Below are 27,336 nucleotides of genomic sequence, written 5' to 3' on the forward strand. Positions count from 1 at the left end.
GAACAAATAAATTAAACATTTGGTTTCTAGGTTTACCGAATCAGATGGCTTATCTATCATCAATTCTTGTGGATGTGATTTGTTCCATCTATAGTTTGGATTAGTCAGATCTACTTCATCAACTGGTTCAGTTTGTAACTGAATGTCTCCCTCAGTTTCAGTTGGCATTTGGATATCATCGTGTTGTCCCACCAACTGATTGTTAGGAGAAATTTCTCGTTCAACCGTTTGATCCACTACTTCTGCTTCTGGTGATTGAAGGAAATTTCAATCGATGTGAACTTCTTCTTCACTATCATCCTCTAAACTTATTTATGTAAAGCGATCAGTTAGCTCAACTGGATCATTTGTCTTATCAGTTAGTGTAGATTCATGAAATACGACATGAATTGATTCATCTAAATTCAAAGTACATTTATTAAACACTCTATAAACTTTACTAATTAGTGAATAACCCAAAAATATTCCTTCTGCAAATTTAGCATCAAAAGTTTTCAAATGATTTTTGCATTATTATGAATAAAACATCTGCAACCAAATATTCTGAAGTAGGATACAACACTTTTCTTTCCATGCGAGATCTCATATGGTGTTTTCAATGATTTTTATTAATCACTAATCTGTTCTGAGTATAACACCAGTGTTTATTGCTTCAGTCCAAAATCTCTGAGATATATCGAAATCAGTAAGCATCGTTCTAGCTGCTTATTTAAGCGTACAATTTCTTCTTTCAGCTACACCATTTTGCTGAGGTGTTCTAGCTGCTGAAAACTCATGCTTAATTCCAGTATTTTCTAAAAATTGAGAAATATTTTGATTGACAATTTCAGTCTCTCGATCATACCTTATTTTGTCAATTCCAATTGATTTTTATTTTAATAATTTTTTGAAAAGCTTAATTAGTTGTGCAGCAGTTTGGTCTTTTGATTTGAGAAAAATAACCCAATTAAATCTTGAAAAATCATCAACGATTACAAAGTTGTATTTCATTCCTTCTAAACTCATGACTTGTATAGGACCAAAAAGATCCATATGCAGCACTTCTAAGCACTCGGAAGAAGATTTACTACCCTTGTTTTTTAATGAACATTTTACTTGTATACCAAACTGACATGCTGAACAAATTTTATCTTTTGAAAAATCAATTTTAGGCAGACCGGCTACAAGATCGTGATTACTCAGATGAGCTATGGATTTCAAATTTAAGTGGTTCAACCTTTTATGCCACAACCATTCTTAGAAGATTTTGAAAATACAAAACAAACTGGTGCATTAGGTTGATTAGTCCAACTCACCTTGTCGGTGTTACCACAATTATTACCAATTATAATGATTTCATCAGTTTAGTTCTTAACTGTGCACGTGTGTTTGTTGAATTGAACTGAAAAATTATTGTCGTATAACTGACTGATGCTAATCAAATTATACTTCAAATTATCAAAAATTAAGACATCATTAATAATAACGTTACTATGGATAAGCTTACCATTACACAGAGTTCTACCTTTATAGTTGTCTCCAAAATTAATGTTTCGACCAGAGTATTTGATAAGTTTGGATAGCAAATCAGCATCCCTTGTCATGTGTCGTGAGCATCCAATATCAAAGTACCACATTGATTTTCTGCTAATGTACCTGTCACCTGCAATGACACACAATGAATAGTTTTGGTACTCACATCTATTTGGGTCCTAAACTGATTAGTCTTTTAGGAACTCAGACTTAAATCAGTCTGACTGACTTTCCAGCTGTTGTGTTCCATATGATTTTTCCCGACGTGTGTGTTTGGTGTGTTGTGTGCAGAAGAAACAATATGATTTTTAACCTTTTTCAACTGATTGTTCATCCGATATCTCTTCTAAACTGGCTTACAGTTGTAATAATTGTAATAGCCTTCCTAGAGTACTGATTATAGTTGAACCGTTTAGTTGACTAGCTTCGTGAATCAGTTGAACTCTTGGGACTATATCCAATTCCATATTGTTTAGATTTGTTTTCCATCGGTTGGACAGTATGTTTACTTGGTTCTGAAAGTTCATTTACCATAGTTGATTTCACAAAGTTAATATACTTTCCTTTGTGCTCATTCAACTTTGACATTGTATCACGTGCAGAGGTTTCATCATTGATATTAAAGCTTAAACTAGTTTTGTCAGCAAATGATTTTTGTAAACCTTCCATTTCAGTCAGCGTGATTGATGACTTGTTCCATGCTTGAATCAGATCAGTTTGTTTTAAAATTTCATTTTTCAACTGCTGAATCAAATCTTGATTCTCAATCATTTCAGCTTTTTGCTTCGCAATCTCCCTTATTAGACTCAACAATTCAACGACTCGCCAGTTTCAATTTTGTTGTCTTGGGGATCAGTTTGCTTAGCTTTGGCTTTCTCAAATGAAAGAGCAAGCTTGTGATACTCATTGACCATGTCATGCAGTGTAGAAATGAGTTATTCTCGTGTAAAATTAGTTGAACTGAAATCAAATAACTTTTCACCATTGATTCCAGTTCTGCTTCATTGGCCATTACTCCATCTTCATCGCTGAAGCAGCTCAAGCTCTCAGACTCTGACTCTTCACTATCAGTCTCAGCCCCATTTGGATTTGCTTTTATCAGGACCTCATGTTTCTTCTTGAATGATCTTTTATCATTCTTGTCTCGTCTTCTGAAATCAACTGACTTCTTTCCTTTTTCAGTTGAATGTTGAATGTCCTTCTTTGGTTTATGGAAGTCAGCAATGAAGTGTCCTATCTTGCCACAATTTTTGCAATAATTTGGATTTTCTTTTGAATTGTTATTCTGATATTGTCGCTGGAAATAATATTTATTTCTTCTCATAAAGTTTCCAAATTTATTGAAAAATAATGACATTGCGTCATTACTCATTTGTTTTGCAGTCTTCTTAATTGAACCAGTTGGTTCTAGTTTTATGGCACTTAGAGCAGTAGTGACTGTTGGTGTTGAAGGTTCTCTTTCTCTTGTCTGCAGTTCATACTCATAAGCTTTGAGATCAACAAATAAGTCATGTAATTTGTAGAGGCCCGAAATTCGTATTTGAAAATTTGCACAAAAATTAAAAATTTTCTTTTAAAATAAATAAAATGCCTCATTCATAAATAAACTGATAAAAAAATATTCAATGTTTAAAGTAGCAGCGGAAGTAAATGTTTGTTTCAAAGTAACAACTTAAAATAATTCAACAAAATAAAATATGAGTTTGAAATAAAAATGTAAGTGCTGAAAATGAGGTCATCGGGTTCCTACTACTGCCGACCCAAGATGGCTCACTGGTCCACGCCCTCGGTCCCGACCTCATCAGTACCTACAACAATCAAGTCTAGTGAGTCTAAAGACTCATCATGCATATATCGTAAATAACAAGTTAATATAGTAAAATAGCATGCAAGGTAAAAATTATCATAAGTCTGGCGTAACGTGAGAATATCATGTCATTAATAATTATAAATACGTTCATAACTGAACTGAAAATCTTAAGTGAAATGTTTGCTCAATCGAGCCCTATCATAAAATAGTATATCATAATTTTCCGTTGAGATTATGTTCTACGCAAGTGGCCCATAAAATGAACTGAATCGTCTGATCAGACTAAACCACAGTATACTGGACGGTAGAGATCATCACAGCCCTTGGACTGGATATCCGTACCAATAAATGAACATGAACCGGTCAGTGGCCATCGGATGAAGTAATATCCCATGATAAGCTGCAATCCCATGATAGTGAAGTGACCACAAGCAATATCGCATAAATCTCAAAAATGAACATTTTATATTTTTATGCACGTAATATAATTATACTTCCTGTATCATTTTACCGAATGGGTTGAATCGTTCCCAGGCTCGCTGTGACCTAATTCTAACATGAGAAAAATGCAAGTAATCTTAACTTGAGAAAGACTTCGTAATTGAACCCAAAAATGGGGCCAACTAGACCAACAACTTAAATTCTAACCATGACTCCGTACCAACCCGAACCAACATCGAATCATCATTTAGTCATGATTAAAATACACCTAAAATGATGAAATAATGCTGTTAAAAATTGTACAAGTCGAAATTTGGTAAATGGAGGCCAAAACATGAAACGCTCTTTCGAGAGTCACTTTGGCACATTGCACCGTAAATTCTCGTACGACCTCTAAACTTAACCAAATCACGAACGGCCAAAAACATGACCTTCTAACTTGATGAGGTACTGTCCAGCCCAAGGCCATAGGCTAAAATCCAACCAAGAAATCAAACTAGTCTCTGAACCGAATCACCAAGTTGCTGTCCAAAAATTACAGCAGCAGCGCTTGCACTTGCATCGCTTTGTTTGCGAGGCTATTGGCCATTGGGGCTTGAACCACCGACCAGAGCTTCTTACCGACATCCTAAGATATGGTGTGAACTATGGCTAAGGGCCCTAGGCCAGATACAATCCAAACAACACCAAAACAACCCGAAACTGTTCACCCGAGAACGCATATGAACGCGTGTGGTGTTGCAATCTTTCTTGCTGTCATGGACCATTCCAGTGGCCATTTGATTGACCATGGCATGATCTAGACATCAAGAGGTATGGTATGAACCATGGCTAAGGGCCAGAATCCAAACCAAGATCCACACCAAACCACAAAACCGAAAACCAACTTGTGCAGAAAATGAAGGGATCAAAGGGGCTTGTCTTGTTTTGTTTGAAAACCGATGCAACCATGGACCAAGCCTTGAAAGGTCGACTTGGTCTTGTCTTAGGCATAATAAGGAGACGTTCTAACCATGGCTATAGCCCTTAGGGCAGCCAAGATCAGAATCATCTCCCCCTTGACAGCAAAACAGAAAATCGAGACTCAATATGACACTAGGGAAGAGTTGCTGTATTTTCTCAATTCCAGCGTGCATGGGGCTTGAACTAATGGACCAACGTGATCCTGAAACACACTAGTACGTGCCTAGGTGCAGCCTTTGGAGCCTAGGATCGAGCCACCCTCCTAAAACAACAATAACAGCCGAAATCGTGAAGAGCACAAGGAAGACAAAAAATTTCTGTACATGTTTCGAAAAATAAGCTGTCTTCATTTCGGTTTTCATGGTTAAAAAATCATGCACATGTGTTGTTTAAAAATCAGTATGTCTTGATTGAGGAGTAAAAGAAAATATAAACATGCCTTGGTTTTTTTTGAAAGAAAAACAAACGAAACGACAACGCGGCGCGGAGGAGATGGAGCGCTTTACTTTCTACTAGTTTTCTCTCTTGTTTCCTCACTAATTTCTCACGGTTTTCTCTTGAAGTTTAAGCTCTGAAGTTTCGAAAATGGAGAAAAGAAAGTGTCTAGGAAGTGAAGGAGGAGGTTGCAAGATAAAAGGGAGGAATGAATCTTTCTATCTTTCTAGTTTATGAGATAAGGAATGATTTGATATCAAAAGATTTTTGAAGGATAAATGAGGGTGCACTGGGTCGATTATTTGGTCTAGGAACAAGGTAGAAAATTGGTTAATTATTTAATTGTTGGTGATTTAAAATTGGGGGAAATTATCTACCTAGAAAAGATTAAGGAAAGATATCATGGAATTGAGTTGTCAAACTAATTTAAATCTTTTAAAAAGAAAGGGTGACCGAATTTTTTTTTTTTTTTTTGCTAATTAAAGTGGGGAGAAAAATTTCTTAATTATTAATTAATGAGGATCTAAAATGAAGGGGATTAATTACCATGAAAGGGATACGGAAAGGAATCAAATAATAGTGAGTTGTAAATTAAATCCAATCTTCAATGGTGAGGGCCAAAATCTAGATAAAATGGGAGGTAAAAATATTGTATTTTAATTCTTTAGAGTTTTATCCACCTATTAAATATTTTATTGAATTAATAAATTAATTAAGGAATAACATTATCTTGCATCCATGGCTAAATCTTTAAATTAAATTACTAACATGTTACGTTGAAATTTCTTAATTAAAATAAGTCTGGATTAACTCATCTCAATTGGTCACATATTTTAATTTAGGCTTTTTAATTAATTATTGAACCCAAAAGAATTATTTACTACTTATATCTAATTAACTAATTAAATTCTTAAACTTTCTTTTACATTCAATTAACTTATTATTTATCTTAAATAAATTCTAGGAATTTTTCTTAATATTAAAATTTATCTCATTATTCCAACTCCAGTTCGGCCTCACTTATTTAACTGAAAAGATAACAACTAAACTACTGCATAAAATAATTAAATTTAAAGAAAAAAATTAAATTCACATGCATAAAAATCATTTTAATTTAAATGCTAGAAATTATGCATAGCTTATACGTAGTCTGATTTACGGGTTCTACAACTCTCCCCCCTTAAGAGAAATTTCGTCATCGAAATTAAAACTTACCGAATAACTCGAGGTATCGACTCCTCATATCTGGCTCAGACTCCCACGTAGCTTTCTCCTCTGAATGGTTAAGCCATTTGACTTTCACTCGCTTAACCAGCTTGTTCCGAAGCTTCTTCTCGTGTCTGTCTAAGATCTGCACTGGTCTCTCCTCATAAGACAGGTTCGGAGTAAGCTGCAACGGCTCAAAGTTCAAGACATGAGAAGGATTTGCCATATACTTCCTCAGCATAGAGACGTGGAACACATTGTGTACTCTGGCCAGATTCGGCGGAAGAGCAACACGATAAGCTAACGTCCCAACCCTGTCGAGGATCTCAAATGGTCCAATGAATCTCGGACTGAGCTTTCTCTTCTTTCCGAACCGCATGACACCTTTCATAGGTGATACCTTCACGAAAACATGGTCGCCCACGGCAAACTCTAAATCTCTCCTCCTCTGATCCGCATAACTCTTCTGTCGACTCTGAGCAGTCCTCATCCTATCACGGATCTTGACTACTACATCGGAAGCCTGCTGAATAATCTCCGGACCCAATTCTGATCTCTCCCCTACCTCATCCCAATGAACAGGAGATCTGCACTTACGACCATACAGTGCTTCAAACGGAGCCATAGCAATAGACGCCTGGAAACTGTTGTTATAGGTGAACTCTACTAATGGCAAATTCGACTACCAACCCCCAGAAAAGTCGATGACACAAGCACGTAGAAGATCCTCCAAAATCTAGATAATTCTCTCTGACTGCCCATCTGTCTGAGGGTGGAAAGCTGTGCTAAACAACAACTTCGTACCCACTGCTGAATGCAGACTCTTCCAAAATGCGGAAGGGAATCTAGGATCTCTGTCAGATACTATAGAAACGAAAATACCATGAAGTCTGACTATTTCTCGGATATACAACTCTGCATACTGAATCATGGTGAAGGTCGTCTTGATAGGCAAGAAGTGCGCTAATTTGGTAAGACGATCAACAATAACCCAGATAGCATTTGATCCTCTGACTGACTTCGGCAAACCGGTCACGAAGTCCATGGTAACATTCTCCCATTTTCACTCGAGAATAGGAAGAGGCTTGATTAAGCCTGCTGGTCTCTGATGCTCTGCTTTCACTAGCTGGCACGTCAGACACTCTGATATGAAACATCTGATATCTTTCTTCATTCCGGGACACTAATACAACAACTGCAGATCTTTGTACATCTTCGTACTCCCAAGATGAATAGAGTACGGTGACATGTGGGCCTCTGATAGAATATCTGCTCGAATAGAATCACTTCTAGGACCCACATCCTGTATCGGTATCTCACAATACCGTCGCTAACTGAATACAAGATACTGCCCTTGGCCTCATCCCCCTGCTTCCACTTTGCCAACTGCTCATCTTCTGACTGACCATTGCGAATACGGCCTAGAAGAGAAGACCAAATCGTCAAAGTAGATAGACGGGGAACTCTACCTCGAGGATAAGTCTCTAGATCAAACCTCTTTATCTCAGACTGAAGAGGTCTCGAAATCGCTAGATGATCCATCACTGCGACCTTCCTGCTCAGTGCATCCGCAACTATATTAGCCTTACCCTGGTGGTAGTTAATGTCGCAGTCATAGTCCTTCACTAGCTCCAACCAACGCCTCTGACGCATATTCAGCTCTTTCTGCATAAATAAGTACTTGAGGCTCTTATGGTTGGTAAAGATCTGGCACTTCTCTCCGTACAAATATTTCCTTTAAATCTTCAAGGCAAAAACTATGGCGGCCAAATCTAGATCATGGGTAGGGTAATTCTTCTCATGGATTTTCAGCTGACGAGAAGCATACTCTATCACCTTCCCATGCTGCATCAATATTGCGCCTAAACCGAGCTTCGAATCATCGGCATACAAAACAAAATCTCCGGGCCCTGAAGGCATGGCCAGTACTGGTGCTGAGGTAAGAGCTTGCTTCAAAGTATCGAAGCTCTTCTGACACTCATCTCTCCACAAAAATTTAACATTCTTCTTTGTCAATGAGTTGAGTGGAACAGCGATGGAGGAGAATCCCTGAATAAACTTCCGATAGTATCCTGCTAACCCAAAGAAACTACGGATCTCTGATGCATTCTACGGCACAACCCAATCTCCGACTGCTGCAACTTTTGCTGGGTCTACCTCAATACCACTGTTAGAAACAATTTGGCCTAAGAACGCCACCTTCTCTAACCAGAATTCGCACTTACTGAACTTTGCGAATAACTTGTACTTTTGCAAGGTTTGCAAAACTGTGGTCAGATGTCTGCTATGATCCTCTTGATTCTTTGAGTAGACGAGGATGTCGTCTATGAATACTATCACGAACTGATCAAGATACAGCTGAAATACGCGATTCATGAGATCCATGAAGATCGCTGGCGCATTCGTCAAACCGAACGACATCACAAGGAACTCAAAGTGGCCATAACGAGTTCTAAAAGCAGTCTTGGAAACATCGGCATCTTTCACCCTCAACTGGTGATTACCGGAACTCAGATCAATCTTTGAGAATACCGAAGCTCCCTGTAACTGATCAAATAAATCTTCAATCCACGGAAGTGGGTATTTGTTCTTCACTGTAACTATGTTCGACTCCCGGAAGTCGATGCAAAGCCTCATCGTACCATCCTTATTCTTCACAAACAAGACTGGCACGCCCCATGGTGAAAAACTCAGGCGAATGAACTCCTTATCTAGAAGTTCCTGAATCTGTTTCTTGAGTTCTGCCATTTCTGTCGGTGCTAATCGGTACGGTGCTTTTGAGATCAGAGCCGTACCTGGCATAAACTCAATAGAAAACTCCACCTCTCGCTCGGGTAGCATACTGGAGACGTCCTCAGGAAAAACATCTAGGAAATCCCTAACAATCGGAACATCTGAGGCTGACTGACTGGGTGCCTCGGGGACAGATACAAAAGTCGCTAAAAACGCCCGACACCCTCTATGCATGAGCTTCCTAGCCTGGACAGAAGATATCAAACACGGTAAATGAAAGTACCTGTCTGGCTCGAATAAGAACTGCTCCATCCCATGCGGTCAGACTAGAACAGATCTCCGCTGGAAGTCGATCAAAACTCTTTTCCTTAATAGCCAGTCCATCCCCAGAATGATGTCAAACTCTGGCATCGGCAGAACGATAAGATCCGCATAAACAAGATTGCCATGAAGCTCGAGGTCTATGTCTCGGATCACACTAGTAGCTGTCATCTCCTCACCAGAAGGCAATACTACTGAATAGGCTATATCTAGCCCAATGGTCTTGACCTTGAGAAAGTTAGCAAAGGTTTCTCTAATATACGAGTGAGTAGCCCCTGAGTCTATCAAGGGTTTCGTAGCTGAACCCACTATAAAAATTCTCCCTGAAAGGTTGGAACGCTAAGTTGAACCCCATAGTTACAAGAACTAAACTTATAGACATGCAAAGGCTAGAGTTCTCCTAAACTAAATTCCCAAAAATAATACTGATTAGAGCATGAAATCCTATCGTCAATTCTATGTTCAAAACCTCAACCCAAAACGTAAATTTCCAAAACATTGAATTTCGAATATTAACTTAAAGCTTTAAGATACCTTTCATGAGCATGGTGTCGGGATTTGTCTTTGTTGCATGGAGAGTAAAGACTCTGCCTTGGGTAGGCAGACTCCAATGTGGGCATTGCTGCAGCAAGTGGTCTGGACTACCAAACTTGTAACACTTCCCAGAACCATACATACACGCTTCAGCATGGTGGCGTGTGCACCTAGGACAGACTGGGTGCTCAAAAGTCCTCGAGACTACACGTCCCTGCTGCTGCTGCCGCTGTCCTCTGTTCTTGGGTGGGCCATGGAAAGGCCTCTTGTTCTGATGCTTCTGCTGAGGAGGAGGACGGTGTGGCATCTGGACTAGGCGCTTGCCCTGGCGGTCTCTCTGTATATCCTGTTGATCCTGCTCTGCAGCTAGAGCGCTGGAGACGGCAACATCATAAGTAGTAGGGCCAGCCACCCTAACATCGCGGCGCAAGATCGGCCGCAGACCATCTTGTAAATGCCTCAACTTTGCTCCAGCATCATTCGCAATTAGGGGCACTGTTGCGACTTTGATTCTTGCACTCCCAAGAGCAGGTTGTCCACACAAGTAGTATAATTCGGTGAGTCCGAATATCGTATCCACATGCAAGCTAAGGTAATTACAAGTCCACTACAATGTCTTTTTGTTATTGTTTTTGTCTTTTTTCCTTTTTAATTTTAATTGTTTGAATCTTTAATGGGTAAATTTTAATTGTTCAAATTTTAATTTAAGTAGTTGAGATTAAAGGATCCACTCTTGGTATTTTAATAAAGTTAACATTAACGAACAATATTGAAATCCACTTAATAAAAATGGTTCCAATATATTAAATAATCATATTTATATTATGTTATAAATTATTATCTCATAAATATATAATATATACCAAAACTTATAAATGTGGTCAAGTATTTATTGTGTTATATATATATTTGTAAATACTAAATCAAGGTTCCCACTTTAAATGGTTGGTAAAACCAAACTAACATTTAAATGGTACCAAGAAAATATTATTATGATATATTTATATATAGTAAATCAAGGAATCCAAGTTAAATGGTTGGTAAAACCAAACTAACATTTAAATGGTTCCAAGAATTTAATATTATAATATATTTATATATAATAAATCAAGGCATCCACTTTAAATGGTTGGTAATACCAAACTAACATTTAAATGGTTCCAAAATTTAGTATAACATATAGCAACAATAAATCAAAACTCCCACTTATAAGTAGGGTATAAAAATGCTTAAAGAAATAAATATAACATAAACAATAAATAATGATTAAATAATATAAAACATAGATTCTTACCTTTTAATAACCTTATTATCATGCAAAGAGTTTCACCTTATCATCTCAACTTTAGGAAGTTAGCTATTCATTATTCAAAGTGTAAAACTTTGAATATGAAATTGACATGCTAATTATATTTAAATGAAGAAATAAAAGAAAAACATAGAGAGAAATATTATGAACTCAATGGTTTGTTCATAGAATGAGGGATATCTTAATACATTACAATGCACCCCTATTTATAGCCAAATTTGGGGAGACAACAACAAATAAAATATTATTTTTTTACACATAAGTCTTCATTGGTGTTCCAAGAAATTAATATTATATTGCACATCACTTTTGAAAATCTTCTTCTCCGAATTTGCTTCTTCACGAGCGAGGTCTCTGGTTCAAGTCCAGGATGGCCCAGCTGCGCCAGGGAAAAGAATAAGAATAGAAGAAGCATCTCACTACTTCATGCATGCTCCACTTGGCTCGGGGGGATATAGCTCAGTTGGTAAAAAGAAACATGTGGATAATTGAGTTGTCTAATTGTGGTATTTTTTTCAGAATATTTGACCAATTAATTTGAGAGATATGGTCAAAATACTAGAGCATGGTAAAACTGTCACTCCTTTAGTAAATTTATTTGTTGCTTAATTTGATCCCAATTGTGAGAGAATTTTTATCTCATGCTTGTCACCAATATTGTAGATATTATAATCAACTTTCTACAGGTCCAAGAATCATCTTAATCCCATTTGCAACGCCAAGGTTATTCTTGTTTTATCGAACCTGTAAAAAATAGTAAAAACTTATAATTACACACAACTTATATTTTATACAATTTATTATAAAACATGTAATATTTAAACATTTAATAAAACAAAAACTATATATTTATATTATAAAACATTTAATTAATGTACAATTTTTTATCTTTATCACACTCCCCAACCAGCTTATTGCTAGTCCCTAGAAATTTAAGCGTTAATAGCAATACAAAACATATTGATTAATTTAAATAGAAATGTAATCAAAACTATCTAAGTGTTAAAATTAAATTTGAAAACTGTCAAAGTTATATCAAGATCATCATAATTATAATTTGTGAAATAAGTTGAGATGATCAATTCAAAGCTTATTTCAGGTAGTTAAATGTATACGGCCTTTAGAAATTCCTAGTAAGAGTCTCAACTCCAAATCCTCACAGGTTAATAAATGTTTCAAATTTATGGCAACGATTTCTCTCATGGAGTTGGAATACAGATAAATGCTCAAGGAAATGGTTTACAGAATGCAGACAGACAAACGAGCCAAACTAATCAAAAGATAGAAAATCCATTGATTCAAAATCTAGTTGTTCTTATTATATATTTTTTTTTCCTGATAATTTTTATTATTTTTTTTTCATAACATCATGGAATCAACTAAGTTTATGCTTCTTGACCACATATTTATTTAATTTGTACAATAATTTTCTCTCTCTTTTTTTTTATGAGAGATATATGGGTCGTAGCTTATAACTTAAAAATTATATAAATCTTCAATATCTTTCTTTTTTTTTTCTCCTCTTTTTTTTTCAGGAGATATCATTTTTTTTTCAAAATAAGAACTCAAGATCTAAACAATAGATAGTCTCTCTCATGATCAATAAAGGCTCGAAAGCTGTTTTCTCAGTCCTCTACACTCACTCACAAAATATGTGTGAGTTTAAAATTTTAGGCACTCTTATAAGGTATATCTTGGGCCATATACTTTAATATCTAATTTTATCACAATGGTTAATCACTCAAAAAGATTTCATAAATCATATTTTTATATTCATCAGAATATTAAAAATGACCTTTGTTCAAATAAAAATTTAAACGTTCTTAAATAGATTAATACATGTTCTAATTTAAATCATTCAAATATGTAAAGTATGACATTTTTGCAAAAATTACTAAGGTACAAACAATAAACATGGTTTTATTTTAAAATAATATTTAATTTTTTTTTAAATTTGTTTTTTTTTTTAAATTTGTTCTCCCCCCAATCAGAATATGACATTGTCCCTAATGTCAAAATAGCTATTAATAAAGAGTACATAATGAAAGAGATATCACCTGGAATTTTATTGAAGATAACAAACTGAAACAAACGCAAACCAATCCACGACGTTTGAATAAATGATCCAACTTCCTTTTCTTACTGCTTTATTGCGACCAATTGATATTTTCTATCATCGGATCAGGATTATGAACAAAAGCTTCCAAATCATCAATTAATTGGTCGGCAGTCGAAGCACAGATGAGCATCCGTCGTGAATTTTCTGAAATGAAATTCTGTTCCACAGCTTTATCAATAAATGTCAACAAACTGTCATAATAGTTATTGATATTCAACAAGCCCACAGGTTTATTATGGATATTAAGTTGTGCCCAAGAAACAGTGTGAAAAATTTCTTCTAATGTACCAAAACCACCTGGTAGTGCGATAAAAGCATCAGAATTTTCAATCATTTTGGTGATTCTTTCATACATAGAAGAAACTTTTAATTCTTCCCCAATCGTAACACCTCTAATATTTCCTTCAGCTAAAGCTGTAGGAATAATACCCAAAACCTGACTACCTCCAAGATGAGCAGATGTTGAAACAGATCCCATTAACCCAATATTACCTCCCTCATATACCATGTGAATTTTTCTCTCAGCCAATATCTTTCCAAGATTATTCGCTGCTTCTACAAACACTTCATTTTTTCCAGGACTCGACCCACAAAATACACAAATATTTTTCAATGTTTGTGCAGAGGATCCAGCCATGTTTTTACTTTCTTTTTTTTTTCTGCGAAAATAGAGAGAAAAATGAGAGATTTTATAGGGGTATTATGTTATCATGACAAAACTATGGGTCACAGCTGTAAACAGAATAAATAGTAAAAACAATAATGACACACATGCATATAAACAGTAGTGTGATTGTGGCTCACGATTTTCCTCTGGTTTTACGTCCAGAAACGGCTTCAACGCCTTCTATGAGTCGAGGATATGCTTCCCATCCAATTTTCTTATAAATTGGCAAACAGAGTCTTTTTTAGTCAGATTTCCAAGACTATGACGCTCATCTTGAAATTGTTTCCATAAACAGAGAAGTTCAATATGCACATGTCCACTAGAATGCGTCTCAAGAGTCAATAAGATGTTATCTAAAGACTCCTTACTCAGCCCATTCTTAATGAAATCAATTTTATCTTCTCTGTTATTGGAAACACATCCCAAAGATCTGCATCGTTTGTCACAAGTCCGTCTCGCACACTTATGACAAACCCCTAAACTTTTGGCCCTTCGTTTTTTCGCATAATTGCTTTTTCCTAATCCAGGCAAATACCGAATGAGCAATGATTGTGGAACTTTTCCTCCTAATCGGACCTTAGCTTCAATTACAAGACGAATATCTTCTGGAATTCTTTTTTGCATTAGCAATCTCAATCTTTCACACCTTCCTGTATAAATTTTTCTTAGAACACTTTCAGAAACAGAGGGAAAATATTTACAATTTTTTGAGAGAATTTCATCCATTTTGAAAAGAAAAGAAATGATTTTTTTTTTATTTTTGTATCAGCAATTGTGGGAAACTGATTTAACCGACTATGAGAGTCACGGAGTACCATTATCCGCCATTTAACCGGGAAAATAAAAAGATTAAGGAAACCTGGAATAAAAACAAACAAAATTAAATGCAACATAAAAATTTAAGGATCAGAAAGAGAAATAAACTCTTCTTGAAAGATTTCATTTTCCAAAAATGGTTTAAGCCTTTGTCCATTCACTTTAAAAACATCACCATTTTTAGGATTTTCAATATCCACAGCTCCATAAGGATACACATGCTTTACAACATATGGGCCTGTCCATCTTGATCGTAATTTTCCTGGGAATATGTGAAGTCGAGAATTATAAAGCAAAACTTTTTACCAATCTCAAAAGATTTTCTAAGAATTGTTTTATCATGAAATGATTTGATTTTTGCTTTATAAATCCTTGAATTCTCATACGCATCATTTCTGAGTTCATCAAGTTCATTAAGTTGCAATTTACGCAATTTTTTGGCATCATCCATGCTTGAATTTAAAGTTTTGATCGCCCAATAAGCTTTATGTTCCAATTCTACAGGCAAATGACAATGTTTTCCATAAACCAACCTATAGGGAGACATATTCAATGATGTTTTAAAAGCTGTTCGATATGCCCAAAGTGCATCATTAAGTCGCAGAGACCAATCTTTTCTATTTGAGTTAACAGTTTTTTTCAAAATTTGCTTTATCTCCCTATTAGCTAATTCAACTTGTCCATTTGTTTGAGGATGATAAGGAGTAGTTACTTTGTGAGTAATACCATATTTTTTCATTAATGAAGCAAATGGTTTATTAACAAAGTGAGTTCCCCCATCACTTATCATAGCTCGAGGAATTCCGAATCTACTAAAAATATTTTCTTTCAAAAATTTGATGAAGATTTTATGATCATTTGTTTGACATGGAATTGCCTCTATCTATTTGGAAACATAATCAACTGCAACTAAAATATACAAGTATCCAAACGACGGTGGAAAAGGTCCCATAAAATCAATTCCCCAACAGTCAAAGATTTCAATTTCATTGATAGGATTTAAAGGCTTCATGTTTCTTTTTGAAATTGCACCCAATTTTTGACAATTTTCACAGATCTTGCAGATTTCGTGGGTGTCTTTAAACAAAGTGGGCCAATAAAATCCACACTGCAGGATTTTTGCAGCTGCTTTCTTTGAAGAAAAATGTCCTCCGCATGCTTCTGTATGACAAAATTTAATGTCACTACTTACCTCATTTTCGGGTATGCAACGTCGAAAAATTTGATCTGGACAGTACTTGAACAGATACGGATCATCCCAATAAAAGTTTTTTACCTCATTCAAAAAATTTCTCTTATCTTGGGAACTCCATTGCGGTGGCATTTTTCCTGTCACAAGAAAATTTACTATATTAGCAAACCAAGGTGTAGTAGTAACTGAAAATAGATGTTCATCAGGAAAATTATCGTTAATTGGTGTCATTTCACAAGATGATCCTGTTACTAGTCTCGATAAATGATCGGCTACGGCATTCTCGGTTCCTTTTTTATCTTTGATCACAATGTCAAATTCTTGGAGCAACAAAACCCATCGTATCAGTCGTGGCTTTGCATCCTGTTTCGTCAACAAATATCTAATAGCAGAATGATCAGTAAACACAATAGTCGTTGATCCAATCAAATAAGAACGAAATTTATCTAATGTAAATATTACAGCAAGTAGTTCTTTTTCAGTTGTGGAGTAATTCATTTGAGCATTGTTTAAAGTTCTACTTGCATAATATATCACATAAGGCTTACCGTATCTTCTTTGACCCAATACTGCACCGACTGCATAATCACTCGCATCGCACATGATTTCAAATGGTAAAGACCAATCAAGAGGTTGCATGATAGGAGCTGATGTTAAATGTCGAATGATTTTATCAAAAGAATTTTGACATTTTTGAGTCCACTCAAATGCAGTGTCTTTTGTTAAGAGGTTACAAATGGGTTTAGAGATTAAACTAAAGTCCTTTATAAACCTCCTATAAAATCCAGCATGTCCCAAAAATGAGCGAATTTCTTTAATGGTTTTTGGAGGGGGTAAATTGGCAATGAAATCAACTTTTGCTTTATCAACTTCAATTCCATGAGATGACACGACATGTCCCAAAACAATTCCAGAAGTAATCATGTAATGACATTTTTCCCAATTTAAAATAAGACCTTTTTCCTCGCATCTTTTTAAACTTTTTCCAAATTTTCAAGACAATTATCAAATGTATTCCCAAAGACAGTTAAATCATCCATGAAAATTTCTAAACAATTTTCAACCATGTCGCAAAAAATGCTTAGCATACATCTTTGAAATGTTGCTGGGGCATTGCATAATCCAAATGGCATCCTTCTAAATGAAAATGTTCCAAAAGGACATGTGAATGTAGTTTTATCTTGATCTTCGAGTGTAATGGGAATTTGATAATAACCTGAATATCCATCAAGAAAACAGTAGTATGGATGACCTGCTACTCTTTCTAAAATTTGATCCAAAAATGGTAATGGAAAATGATCTTTTCTAGTGGCGTCATTTAATTTTCTATAATCAATACACATCCGCCAACTAGATGGGACTCGACTTGTTAACAATTCACCTTTTTCATTTTTTATCACTGTGATGCCAGATTTTTTCGGAACTACTTGTGTTGGGCTTACCCACTTACTATCAGAAATAGGGTAGATAATCCCAACATCAAGTAGTTTGAGAACTTCAGTTTTCACAACATCTTTCATGTGTGGATTTAATCTCCTTTGTGGTTGTTGAGATGTTTAGCATTTTCTTCTAAATGAATTTTGCGTGTGCAAATTAGTGGATTAATGCCCTTGAGATCTTTTAGTGTCCAACCAATTGCATTTTTATGTCTTTTAAGCATATCAACTAATTTACCTTCTTGATCACTTTCTAGTTTGGAAGAAATTACCACCGGATATGTTTCATCTTCTCCAAGAAATGCATATTTCAATTCTTCTGGCAAGGGTTTTAACTCCAATATGGGTGGTTCGTCTTTGTTCTCATATTTTGCATCAAATTCTTTCTCTGATCCTGGTAACGAGTGATACCTGATAAAATCATCAAGATCAATTTCAATATTTTCTTTAACAGTTTCAATTGAACAGATATCTAATTGATCACGAGTACTCCCTTCTTGAATGTTTTCTTCCACAAGAGTTTCAATAAGATTTTCATCTTCAATTTCATCTCCTTTGTCAAGTGGTTGCTTACAAAGATTAAAAACATTGAGCTCCAAGGTCATGTTACCAAATGACAACTTCATTATTCCATTCCTGCAATTTATAAGAGCATTAGAAGTTGCTAAAAATGGACAACCCAGAATTACAGGAATTGCATTACAAGCTTCGATAGGTTGTGTATCTAAAACTATGAAATCGACAGGATATACAAAGTTATCAACTTGGACCAACACGTCTTCTACCATACCTCTTGGCACTTTAACAGATCTATCAGCAAGTAAAAGTGTTACCGAAGTAGATTTTAACTCGCCTAGATTGAGTTCTTGATAAACTGAATATGGAAGTAAATTAACACTAGCTCCAAGATCAAGCAAGGCTTTTTTAATCTTTCGTTCTCCAATAATACATAAAATAGTAGGACAACCAGGGTCTTTGTATTTCAAATTATTATTATTTTGAATGATTGCACTTACTTGTTCGGCTAAAAATGCTTTCTTTTTCACATTCAATTTTCTTTTCACAGTGCACAAGTCTTTCAAAAATTTAGCATATGATGGTACCTATTTTATTGCATCTAATAAAGGAATATTAACTTTTACTTGTTTAAAAATATCATATATATCAGAATTCAAATTTGATTTTTTTGTATTTTTCAATGCATGAGGGAATGGTGGTAACACTGTCTGTTGAACCTCCTCTTCGGAAGTTATGGGATCCACTTCCTTACCCTTTGGAGTTGATTTATCATCATCTTCACAAGGTTCAAGAATGGATTTTTCCACAACCTTACCACTTTGAAGGGTAATAACAGATTTTACCTGATCCATCGGTTGAGTTCCAGAAGTTCCAGTTTGTGAATGTTGATCCTTGGGATTAGGCAGAGGTTGTGAAGGAAATTTACCTTTCTCATGAACATTAAGTGCAGATGCAAATTTAGCAAGAGTATCTTTCAAATCTGTCATGGTTTGAGCAGTTTGAGTATTGATAGACTCTTGCTTTGCAATGAAAGAATTCAATGTATCTTCCAAATTTCTTTTAATTGGAGGAACATAAGGTGCATAATTTTGAAAATTTTGTTGATTTTGGAAATGTGGTTGTGAAAATTGTGCAGCATTATCATTCCTCCAACTAAAATTTGGATGATTTCGCCAACCTGGATTGTAATTTTGAGAAAATGGTTCAAAATTTGGCCTTTTGAAATTGTTCAAAACATTGGCTTGTTCATGGAGACATTGTTTAATAGAGGGTAAAGTGGGATAATCTTTTGTAAAATGATCACTTGTATCACAGATGTGACACACAATTTCTTGAACAGATTTTAATTGACCATTCTTTTTCAATTCAAGTGCCTCAACTTTTCTTGCCAAAGAGGTAAATCTAGCTTGAAGATCATGTTCATCTTTGAGAGTGTACATACCTCCACCAGATGTAGGAGATTGAATCTTGTTTGATGGTTCGATTGTACCTATAGTGTCCCAATTTTGAGCATTTTCAGCTAATGAATCGAGATAATCAATTGCCTCGTTTGGATCTTTATCTTCAAATGTTCCATTACACATAAATTCAACCATTTGCCTATCTTTAGGTGTTAAGCCTTCATAAAATTGAGAAACAACTCTCCAAATTTCAAAACCATGATGTGGACAAAGATTAAGCAATTCTTTGTATCTATCCCAACACTGATAAAAATTTTCTCCTTGTTTTTGAGTGAAAGTGATGATTTGCCTTTTGAAAGAATTTGTTCAATGAGATGGAAAAAACTTTTTCAAAAATTGTTGTTGCAATTCATCCCAAGTTTGAATGGATCCCGATCTAAGATTTTGTAGCCAAGTTTTAGCTTTATCTTTTAAAGAAAAAGGAAAAAGCTTAAGTCGAATGGTGTTCATGCTATAATTTAGATCATTATATGTGTTGCACACTTCTTCAAACTCTCGTAAATGCATGTATGGATTTTCAGAATCTAAGCCATGAAAATTGGGTAAAAGTTGGATAATACCAGGCTTAAAATTAAAATGAAATGCATCAGGGGGAAAAACTAGACATGAAGGTGCACTAGTACGTGTAGGATTAATGTGATCTCTAAGTGTTCTTCGTCTATCATGATCATGTTGAGATTGAATTTCATCTTCATTTTCTTGGATATGTTCTTCCGCCATGTTTTGTAAAAATAAATAGTTATTTCGAATGAGTCGACCACTAAGTGTACGTGACCAAATGCTCATGCAAATGCAAATGCAAAAGAATAAAAACACACAAAAGCAATAAAATTTCAAATAAAGAAAAATAAACTATAAACAAAATTAAATAGACTTGAAATTAAATTATACTTCCCCGGCAACGACGCCAAAAACTTGTTGCGACTTTGATTGTTGCACTCCCAAGAGCAGGTTGTCCACACAAGTAGTATAATTCGGTGAGTCCGAATATCGTATCCACAGAGAAGCTAAGGTAATTACAAGTCCACTACAATGTCTTTTTGTTATTTTTTTTTGTTTTTTTTCTTTTTTAATTTTAATTGTTTGAATCTTTAATGGGTAAATTTTAATTGTTCAAATTTTAATTTAAGTAGTTGAGATTAAAGGATCCACTCTTGGTATTTTAATAAAGTTAACATTAACGAACAATATTGAAATCCACTTAATAAAAATGGTTCCAATATATTAAATAATCATATTTATATTATGTTCTAAATTATTATCTCATAAATATATAATATATACCAAAACTTATAAATGTGGTCAAGTATTTATTGTGCTATATATATATTTGTAAACACTAAATCAAGGTTCCCACTTTAAATGGTTGATAAAACCAAACTAACATTTAAATGGTACCAAGAAAATATTATTATGATATATTTATATATAGTAAATCAAGGAATCCAAGTTAAATGGTTGGTAAAACCAAACTAACATTTAAATAGTTCCAAGAATTTAATATTATCATATATTTATATATAATAAATCAATGCATCCACTTTAAATGGTTGGTAATACCAAACTAACATTTAAATGGTTCCAAGAATTTAGTGTAACATATAGCAACAATAAATCAAAACTCCCACTTATAAATAGGGTATAAAAATTCTTAAAGAAATAAATATAACATAAACAATCAATAATGATTAAATAATATAAAACATAGATTCTTACCTTTTAATAACCTTATTATCATGCCAAGAGTTTTACCTTATCATCTCAACTTTAGGAAGTTAGCTATTCATTATTCAAAGTGTAAAACTTTGAATATGAAATTGACATGCTAATTATATTTAAATGAACAAATAAAGGAAAAATATAGAGAGAATTATTATGAACTCAAAGGTTTGTTCATAGAATGAGTGATATCTTAATACATTACAATGCACCCCTATTTATAGCCAAATTTGGGGAGACAACCACAAATAAAATATTATTTTTTTACACATAAGTCTTCATTGGTGTTCCAAGAAATTAATATTATATTACACATCACTTTTGAAAATCTTCTTCTCCGAATTTGCTTCTTCACATAAAATGAAACATGTGGATAATTGAGTTGTCTAGTTGTGGTATTTTTCTCAGAATATTTGACAAAGTAATTTGAGAGATATGGTCAAAATACTAGAGCATGGTAAAACTGCCACTCCTTTGGTAACTTTCTTTGTTGCTTAATTTGATCCCAATTGTGGGATGATTTTTATCTCATGCTTGTCAACAATATTGTAGATATTATAATCAACTTTCTACAGGTCCAAGAATCATCTTAATCCCATTTGCAACGCCAAGGTTATTCTTGTTTTATCGAACCTGTAAAAAATTGTAAAAACTTATAATTACACAACTTATATTTTATACAATTTATTATAAAACATGTAATATTTAAACATTTAATGAAACAAAAACTATATATTTATATTATAAAACATTTAATTAATGTACAATTTTTTATCTTTTTCAGGCACGAAATGGCAACACCTCTCAAACTTACGGATGAACTCTGTAACAGTCATATCTCCCTGCCTCAGGGTCATGAACTCCCTGGTCAACCTGGAACGCACCTCATCAGTAAAATATTTGGAGTAGAATACCTCCGTGAAGCGCGTCCAACTCAGTGTAGCCAAGTTCATGGCTACTGATGCTCCTTCCCACCATAAGCAGGCATCTCCTCCGAATAGATAGGTGGCACAACGAACTCTGTCCGCATCTCCAAGCTCCATGAAATCGAAGATAACCTCGAGGGACTTAATCCAGCCCTCGGCAATCATGGGATTTGTCGTCCTTGAAAACTCCTTCGGCCACATCTTCATAAACCTCTCATAAGTAGCCTCGGCCCTTGTCGGCCTGGATGTCACAACATTGTTCCCCGCAAACTGTGCGAAGAATTGAGTCATCCCAGCTAGCATCTGGGCATTCATGTCTGGTGGAGGGGGTGGAGTTTCGTTTCTCTCCTGCCTCTGTTCCTCTCTGTCCTCCTGGCGAGGCTCATCATCTCTCGTACGCCCAAGAATGCGTCTAGGAGGCATATTGTTCCATACATATAACCCATATGTAACTAACATGCATAATTTCTATTATTTCTTTAAAGTTAAATAAATACTGCATAATCGTAATCTGAACGTAAAATATTTCATAAAAACATGCTGTTAAAATATTTCATGCTGTAAACGAAATGCGTAAACGTAAAACTTACAGACCAAAAACGTGAATTCGTGAGCTTTTCGTGGTCAGTAGGAGTACAACCCTTTACAAGAACATAGTCTCTGATACAAGCTGTAGAGGCCAGAAATTCGTATTTGAAAATTTGCCGAAAAATTATAAATTTTCTTTTAAAATAAATAAAATGCCTCATTCATAAATAAACTGATAAAAAAATATTCAACGTTTAAAGTAGCAGCGGAAGTAAATGTTTGTTTCAAAGTAACAACCTAAAATAATTCAACAAAATAAAATATGAGTTTGAAATAAAAATGTAAGTGCTGAAAATGAGGTCCTCGGGTTCGTACTACTGCCGACCCAAGATGGCTCACTGGTCCCCGCCCTCGGTCCCGACTTCATCAGTACCTACAATAATCAAGTCTAGTGAGTCTAAAGACTCAGTATGCATATATCGTAAATAACAAGTAAATACAGTAAAATAGCATGCAAGGTAAAAATTATCATCAGTCTGGCGTAACGTGAGAATATCATGTCATGAATAATTATAAAAACGTGCATAACTGAACTGAAAATCGTAAGTGAAATATTTGCTCAATCGAGCCCTGTCCTAAAATAGTATATCATAATTTTCTGTTGAGATTTTGTTCTACGCAAGTGGCCCATAAAATGAACTAAATCGTCTGATCAGACTAAACCACAGTATACTGGGCGTTAGAGATCATCATAGCCCTTGGAATGGATATCCGTACCAATAAATGAACATGAACCGGTCAGTGGCCACCGGAAGAAGTAATAATCCCATGATAAGCTGCAATCCCATGATAGTGAAGTGGCCACAAGCAATATCGCATAAATCTCAAAAATGAACATTTTATATTTTTATGCACATAATATAATTATAATTCCTGTATCATTTTACCGAATGGGTTGGATCGTTCCCAGGCTCGCTGTGACCTAATTCTAACATGAGAAAAAGGCAAATAATGATAACTTGAGAATGACTTCGTAATTGAACCCAAAAACGGGGCCAACTAGACCAACAACTTAAATTCTAACCATGACTCCGTACCAAACCGAACCAACATCGAACCAACGTTTAGTCATGATTAAAATACACCTAAAATGATGAAATAATGCTCCTAAAAATTGTACAAGTCGAAATTTGGTAAATGGAGGCCAAAACTGAAACACTCTTTCGAGAGTCACTTTGGCACATTGCACCGTAAATTCTCGTACGACCTCTAAACTTAACCGAATCACGAACGGCCAAAAACATGACCTTCCTAACTTGATGAGGTACTGTCCAGTCCAGGGCCATAGGCTAAAAGCCAACCAAGAACTCAAACGTTTCTCTGAACCGAATCACCAAGTTGCTGTCCAAAAATTATTTTATGAATACTAATTTTATAAACTTTTATTATTTAATTAATTAAGTGTTATTGGGCCCAATTTAATTATTTAAAGAAGGCCCAATTATCTTTAAACTTGCAAGTCCAAAACAAAGCCCATTAGCATGTTAATTTATTTATAAATAAGTGTTTTAGGTCTTCAAACCCTCATATTTTAGCCTCCATCAGCCGAGAACACCTTGCACACACTCACAATATTTTCGAAAATAAGGAGAAGAAAAAGGCTAGTAGTTCTTCGTCGTTCGGTCGTCCAACGTCGTACCCTCGCCGAAGATCGAATAATCGAGCGTTATAAACGCAAAGACACGTTCTCTAAACTTCTTTTAACATCATACAAATCATAATATGCTTGATTTAATTGTTTATGCATGAAAAATATGTGGGTTCGATTATTTTACGGTAAATTACGTATTTTCGAATTTTTAACGTTTCTACGCTTGTTTTGAAATCGTTTTTGAATCCGACGGACATGCTGCCAAAACATGATAAAATATGAAGGATTTATAGCCAAAACATGGCATAATAATACAGAAAACAAGGCTGGAATTTGTGGGCAAAAAAATTCAGAAAAGAAACCGTGCATGAGTTTGGAGCTTTGTGTTCATGTATGGTTCAAGTGGTTCGTTTCTTTTGCATGGGACTTGGGGGCTGGCCAGGGCTGGTTGGGGGCTTGGCCAGGGTCAGTTTCGAAGGCTAGGTAGGGTCCTAGGGCGGCTAGGGTCGAGGGTCGTGGCTAAGGAAGAGTCCTAGTTAACTAGGACTCTCCCATACGCACGCAGCTAGGCAGCCGAGGGAAGGAGGTGGTGCAGCTCGGTTAGGGGAGGGCTAAGTGATCCATCAGGGTCCTATGGTGATGGGCATGGGTCCGTCCAGGGTTTGGAGTGGCTGGGTGCGTTGTGGTTCGATCCAAACGCAGAAAACATGAAGGAAGCACCATGAGCGCGCGCAGGCTTCAGCTTTCTTCAGGTGGCTTGTGCGCTGGTTCAAGGGCATGGGCTGGTATGGGTAGGGTCTGGTCGAGGTCTAGGGATGGTTAGGGTCGTGTGGTCTCAGGGGTGGCTTGGCTGGAAGGAGCCTAGAGTAGATAGGAGTCCTCTTGTGCCAATGAGACTCACGCACAGCACATGTAGAATCTGGGCCAATTTTCAGGTGACTGTGAGCGAGTTAGGATCATGTTCTTTGGGCTGGGCTTGGTTCGGAGGGTGCCTAGGTGGGTTGGCTAGGGTTTGGCTCGAGGTGGCTCGGGCGTGGCTCGAGTAAATTGGGAGAAGGCTCGGGTGGTTCGTGTGAGGGTTATTATTTCGAAAATAAGAACTAAAATTGAATCTAAGGGTCCACAGGTGTGGCTCATGACTTGGAAGGGTAGAATAAATATTAAAAATACTATGTTAAAAATTTGGGATCAAAATAACGAGTTTTGGATTTATTCGGAATTTAATCGCCGCGCGAAACGCTAATTAACGAGTTAATTGAAAAGCCTAGTTTTAAACTTTATAAAATTATGAAAAATTAAGTTTAAGCTTAAATAATTATTAGAAGCCTAAGTTTTAAATTTGGAAATTTTATATTAAGTTTTGGTTTAATTCGAGAATAAAACGCATTAAATTGTTATAATTAAAGATTAAACTAAAAGCCATCGTTTTAAGCCAAATAAAAATATAAGAAAATTCATTTAAGCTTAAATAATTATTTAAAATAATCTCATGTCATTAAAAGTGAGAAAAATATAAATTTGATAATTTTTACGTCCAGGGGCAAAACGGTCTTTTTACACTTGGGAAAATTAATAAACGCTTGGCAGCGTCCCGAAGGATAATAATGCATGTAAAATGATATTTTATGATTTATTATGATGATTTCGATGATAATATGTATTTTTACTATTTATGGTAAAGCTGTGCAATTTATACCGTCTAAAATGTTATTTTTGGGAAGCTGTCGTATTTTATTATTTTTAAAGAAAAAGAAAAATATTTTGAGGGATGTGAATTGACTGTGACAAAAGATATGATATATGATGTATGATTTGTGGGGATCCGTTTATGTTGAGGACGGTGAACTTACAATTTTGTGGGAATGTCGTGAGGGGAAAAGGCCCAGAGGGAGCCCATTTACGGGAGAAGGCCCCAGAGGGAGCCCATTTATGGGAAAAAGTCCCAGAGGGAGCTCGTCTATGGGAGAAGGCCCCCGAGGGAGCCCCGACGATCGTATTTCCATGGTGGAGCCTAGTGCACACCCCACATAGGCCATATGGAGCTAAGACTGCAGTCGACCAAAGGATAAATGCTAGTCACTTTCAAGGATCAAACTTCACCCTAAATGATATATGATTGAAAGCTTATGATAAAAATGATTTTTTATGATATATGATTTATGATGATGATTAAAGTTATTTTTAAAATGATTATTTATGCTTAAAGTTATTTTAAAAGGATTTTTACTATTTATGATTTAATTATGCTTAAATGATTTTTAATGGTTTATTTATGTTCAAAAGATTATTTTAAATAGAAATATGATTTTTAAAGGTATGTGTATGTATATGTATTATTTGTTATCCATGTTTAGAACGTGTTGAGTCTTTAGACTCACTAGGTTTGTATGATGCAGGATTCGATGATTTTGGAGGCGGTGACGATTGAGTCGATAGAGTGCAGCAGTACACACCCGAGGGCCTTTATGTTTCCGCACTAGCTAGATAGATTTATGATTTAAAAATTGCGATAATGATTTTTATTAGAGATATTTTTATGCTTTGTTTTTATTGTTAGCCGATCTTTTTAAAGGTCGATTTAGGAATTTTTGGTTAGCCGATGATTTAGGATTTTATTTAACGCACTTGAGATTTAAATTGATACATTTTTATGATTCATGATTATGTTAAATTATTTTATTTAGTAATTTAGAAATTATGATTTAAGAAAAAAAATCCGAGGTCGTTTCACATTAATTATCAGTCAGGCAACTTCAGTGCACGCTATTTCAGTTACGTTACATTAAGTTGTGTTGATCAGTTCTGTAATCTTCAAACGCTCAATTTGTCAAACTCCGAAATTCTGATTCCAACACTACCACATATGCTCCAATAAAAAGATGTTTTCCACGTGTACTCCAATTTCTGGGAGAAATTTCTTCATGAGAAATTCTATTGCATTGGAGATATTCGGACGTGGAAAGGTGGTTTTGAAGATGATATCGAGAATGGAAGTGACCCTTATTGATGTATTTCATGTTCTAGACGTAAGGAAGAACC

General features: G+C 35.3%; 1 pseudogene; it reads right to left on the reverse strand.

Annotated features, from left to right (window-relative positions):
• Nucleotides 1–15,048: 15,048 nt before the first annotated feature.
• Nucleotides 15,049–19,608, reverse strand: LOC140807099 (uncharacterized; annotated as a pseudogene).
• Nucleotides 19,609–27,336: the final 7,728 nt, after the last annotated feature.

The sequence above is a fragment of the Primulina eburnea genome, chromosome 12, assembly GCF_022965805.1.
Source record: "Primulina eburnea isolate SZY01 chromosome 12, ASM2296580v1, whole genome shotgun sequence".
NCBI classification, from domain to species: Eukaryota; Viridiplantae; Streptophyta; class Magnoliopsida; order Lamiales; family Gesneriaceae; genus Primulina; species Primulina eburnea.